Below are 5,514 nucleotides of genomic sequence, written 5' to 3'. Positions count from 1 at the left end.
GCAGTCTGGGGGAGCGAGGGGGCTGCAGTGTGGACGCCGTCATTTCAAGCATCTGGAGCAGCATGCAGCGCTACACCGCCTACAAGCCGCCAGATCAGAGCGACACTGCCAACACAGAAACCACCCCCCTGTTTATTTCTAAACCAGCTGCTAGAGGAACTGGAGGTTTGATAAGGTAGCAGAGTCATTCACAGGCCGAACAATAAGTGGAAAAGGGCAGGAAGGAGATAATTTGTGTGATGAGATCAAGTGAAAAGGATGCAGTGGAGTTGGTAGCAAACGCACTGCAAGGTCCCGCCATTCAGTGACAGGAAGACGAAAACAATGTTAAGTGTGATGTAGAGAAGGAAGTATGTTTTACAAATATCTAAAATGTGGTTCTTACAGTGTTTAAGGAGTACAGTGTGATGGGCAGACTAAAATGGACTGCATTCCTTTGGCGCATTTCCAGTAATAGATACCCAGTGGCTGAGGCTTCTATACAAGGTGCCACCTGCTCAAGGAAACTAACATTCAAACACATTCACACACTCTGAAGTAATTTGGGGGTAAAGAGGATATATTAAGCTTGCTCTGGCCTGTTGCTGGAGCCGTTCTTGGCGTCAGGGAATTGTCCTAATACGACTATAAGGACATTTATTATTTCATTTGATTATCCCTTGCTGTCCTTTACATTTACTTTAATTTGATTTAATTTGTTTATTCCTTGCAGTCCGTTACATTTGCTATAATTTTGTTTAATTTGTTTATTCATTTCTTGTTTACATTCATTCAGATTTGGTGTATTTTGTTGTTTTCTTTTGTTTATCCTTCTGTCAGAACTATAACATTTTATCCTGTGCCGGACAGGTGCTTTGGGCCTGAGGCGGCAGACTCCCTGGTGGTGGCAGTGGTTTTCTTCACGTATCCGTTTTGAGTGGTGTGCAGTGTCACGGGTGATTTATTTTGGACCCCTTACTCCCCTTTTTGTTAACTGACGCCGTGGTAAGCCAAGCCCTGTCCGTTTCCCCAAAGTGGGTATTTTATACTAATGTATTGTGTGTGGTGTTTTTAGATATTTTGTATGTTATAAATAAAACTGTATTCGGACCCTTAAAACTGTCTCTGCCCGTGGTGTAAAACGAACCTGATTGTCCTTATCAGCATTAGACCTAGTTTTTATAATTTCCTGGGGGCGAAACTCCCCCAGGTGGCGTTGTCTGCAACCGACTTTAACACTTATCCTCACCACACCCGCCACATTTTAAGCTCATTTTCAGGTTCATATTTGTATTTTGTGCTCCAATGTGACATATTTACATACATAATATTCAAAAAGGTCTCTATTTTTTGCTGCAGCACCTTTTTTCACCCTCTGTCTGAAACCAGAGCACAGACTGCTCTGGTTTAGCAGTCCGGCTCTGTTGTGATTGGTCAACAGCTTAGAGATGACCCGCCCCTTAGCCTATCACGTACCATGTGTTGAAGCGCTAGCCAATAGAAGCAAGTGTTTTTGTTTTCGTTTACCAACTACCAACATTCCGATTGAAGAAGGACCACCTTCCCCCTGAGCCACAGCCGCCCCTAGAATACATTTATAGAAGTTTGAATAATTTATCGTTGTAATACAGTCTCAAATGACTAATGACATTTTCTGTAGCACTGGATGGTCTGTGGGGCAGAGAGGCCAATGCATTACAACACCGACCAATCAAAATCACAAGTTGGATTATAAAATATCCAAAGCACAGTTACTATTTAATTCATTGATATTTTAAATAATGAAGTAGACTTTCTGCTGCTACATGGCTTTAGGGCCACAGCACGATGGGGCAGCAGCTCATGACACTTTAGCCTCCATGAAAGAGATGCAAAGCGCCAACGCTTAAAGCCGTTAACATGACAGACGGCTGGATAGGGAGAGGCTGGCAGGCGTGTGAGAATGTCTGTCTCCATGTGCATTGCATTGCATTACCACACGTCAACAGTCTCTGGGGCTTAAACAAATATGAGGCACATGCAAATGAAGCAAGATGCTGAAAGGACCTGAGGTAGGCAGTAGCTGTTTGGTGCAAAAGAGTTTAATATGTATGCAAAAAATGTTTACTGTGCAGATGAGGTCACAATGCGTTACTGTGATTGGCAGAGTAATGAAATTCAATTAAGAATATGAATGGCAGAAATGTAGAGAATGAAAAATGCTGTTCAATCTTTTTTTAGAAGAATTGCATGACTGCAGGCTGACCTCAGTGTATACATACGTATAATGCCATTATCAGTGAGGGCAATTCAACCTTCGAATTCTCATCAACAATACAATATTATTGTGTTACAGTAAATATTGCATTTGATCAAGTTTAGGAAGTGTAAATAAATAATGTTAAAATTGAATAAATGATGCACACACACAGTGCAGGATGCTACAGTATTCTGTTTAATCCATAATGTGAAACTCCCTCATTGTCTACTGATAAAAGAAACAAAACATGTTAAACCAAAGGACTCCGGCGTGTTCACTGAGAATGTCCACATGAGTTTCTCTCCACATACGCTGTGTAGAGTGTAAACTTATTGCTGAAACAATTATTCTGTTGCATCACGAACTGAGTGAAATTGTCCGTGGTGATATCAGCCGCAGAGAATGACTGTCTTACTGTACAGTTCATTCAGTGACTCCGTATTACAGTCAGAGTTTGCATCAGCTTTTTGATCATCCTTCTCAGCATGTTGCATGATTGTGCTTCCAGCATAAGAGGGCAGAAGCTTTGGACTTATAACAAGATGCTATTGTCCAAAAACTCCCAAAACATCCTGCCAAAAACACTTGTTATTGTTGAGCATCCTCAAAGGGATTGTGACTGGAATATTATTGTGGGACGGTTTAACCTCTTACATAAAACCACCATCAGCACAGTTTTACACCAATGATTTAAGACAAGCACGTTTGTTTAGTTTAAAACTGAAGTTTTGCTTATTAGATGTATTAACCTTCTCTTATTTAAAAAATTGGAAGATGTTGACATTTCTCGTGTAGGTCTTAAACTAGATGCTGATTCATCTTAGATCAAAAGCAAGTTGCTTTAACTATTGCTTCAGAGATTAAACATGGGGACTGCAGTAACTGTGACTCGCTGTTCTCTATGATGGAATTAACATAAGCGTGGGAGACAAGTCCAACAATTAAATTGGATTTCAAATCACAATCTCAAAAGTGTTTGTTTCATTCTCCTTGGCAGTTTTTGTGGGGATAAGCGGTAATTACAGGTGTGTTTTGGGATTTCTCATCCCAGAGGCACCTGTGTCAGGCACCTCAGCTGTGTGTGTGTGTGTGTGTGTGTGTGTGTGTGTGTGTGTGTGTGTGTGTGTGTGTGTGTGTGTGTGTGTGTGTGTGTGTGTGTGTGTGTGTGTGTGTGTGTACGTATGTGCGTGAGTGTGTGCTTCCTATTATGTCCACCCGCTCTATACTCAAGAGTTGTTTAAAATGAGAAGCAATCCACTGCAGGGACTCTACATGTGCATTGTTCAGTAAATATATAACTTACACACACATAAGGCTCTCCAAGTTCATAAACGCACACATACAAACGCACACAGATAAGGAAGCAGACCTGCAACTGAGAGCTTTAAGTGAGAGAATCAAGATGGTTCTCCTGGAAAAAAAGGCCATGCACTCCATCAATAATGCATAGGCTTGGTTATTTACTCTTGCTGGGGTGCTAACACCAGTTCATCATTCCTACAGAAACGGCTATAGCTGTATTTGAAAGAAAGAGAGAGAAGAAGGAAAAAACATAGACACAGTTCAGGATGAATAAGAATAAGATGGTGACCATTTGCAAGACTAACTCCTGCATTTAATCACTCAAGAGGATCACTCAACCACTGATTCTTGAAGAGCTCTGCTGCTTACCCCCTGGGGCCAAGCCACACTGTAATGGCAAGCAATATTCTGATAAAAGTACTCTGGTATTATGAGGTCCACCCGCCATAATACGATGCATCATGATGCAGCTGCTCAGAAGATATTGTGTTTCTGGCCCCTCAGTGAAGTGTAGCCGCAGAAGAGAGATGTGACATGGACAGAAGCCATGTCAGTATATTGGAGAGGCAGGTAGGGGAGCGAGCAGTGAGGGGGGGGGTGAGTCATTTCCCAGCAGGCTGAGATGGAGTAGAATCTTTTTTTTAACACTTGACTGGAGCAGAGTGCGGTGTGCCACGTTTAAGGGTCATCTCAACCAGACCCCTTCTTTGTTCTGGTGTCATCACTCTCCATTTCACACTGCTGTCATTCTGCCATGCTGTGACTCAGTGTTTGAACAACATGCAGGCTCTTGATCTGACTGGTTGAACATGATGTTCTCTTGCATGGCTGCGTCGACAGAGAGCTTAATGCATCATTAATGTAATAATGTGTTTGTAGTACTATATGTACAAAGGAACAGTGAAAGAAAACAAGTGCGAGGGCTCCATTTCCAACGTGGCAAAAGGCAGAAAATGTGTTGGGAGGGACAAGGCATTTTCAATCACCTGCATCTTTGGGCACAACTAAGGATGTAATTATAGTATACAGTGCATTGTAGCTTACGATAAAATGTTATCGACATTCCACTGACAAAGACCATCTATTCAAATCCTAGGGCACACATAAACATTTATTGAAAGACAGTTCGCTTGATGTTATTCCTGATATAATAGCACAATCTAGATAGTTTACCTAATAAAAAGAAAAAGAATACATTTAGTATATAACAAATGAATTTATTGTGAATCAAAGCCGAACCAGGCAGCCATGACTAATGTGTGGCCCTTCAATGCCATACACCGTGTTTGGTGTGTGTTGATCTCAGCATCAATGCCTGCATCAAACACCACTGAACTCCTAGCCTTGGAAAGTTGTGCTTTTAAAAATGTAATTTTGATTTTAATTCCTTCTTACCAGTCTCCTTAGTAATTGTTTTGCATGTAATATCAGGTAACTAGGTAACCCATTGTACAGTTGCAAGAAAAAGTATGTGAACCCTTTGGAACTACCTGGATTTCTGCATAAATTGGTCATAAAATGTGTTGTGATCTTCATCTAAGTCACAACAATAGACAAACACAGTCTGCTTAAGCTAAAACCACACAAACAATTATATGTTTTTATGTTTTTATTGAACACACCATGTAAACATTCACAGTGCAGGGTGGAAAAAGTATGTGAACCCTTGGATTTAATAACTGGTTGACCCTCCTTTGGCAGCAATAACCTCAACCAACAATTCCTTTAGTTGCATATCAGACCTGCACAACGGTCAGGAGGAATTTTGGACCATTCCTCTTTACAAAACTGTTTCAGTTCAGCAATATTCTTGGGATGTCTGGTGTGAATCGCTCTCTTGAGGTCATGCCACAGCATCTCAATTGGGTTGAGGTCAGGACTCTGACTGGGCCACTCCAGAAGGCCTATTTTCTTCTGTTGAAGCCATTCTGTTGTTGATTTACTTCTGTGCTTTGGGTCGTTGTTCTGTTGCATCACCCATCTTCTGTTGAGCT

The sequence above is a fragment of the Notothenia coriiceps genome, unplaced genomic scaffold (assembly GCF_000735185.1).
Source record: "Notothenia coriiceps isolate Sejong01 unplaced genomic scaffold, NC01 NC01_scaffold00033697, whole genome shotgun sequence".
NCBI lineage: Eukaryota > Metazoa > Chordata > Actinopteri > Perciformes > Nototheniidae > Notothenia > Notothenia coriiceps.
Note: the sequence above shows the minus strand (reverse complement) of the source record.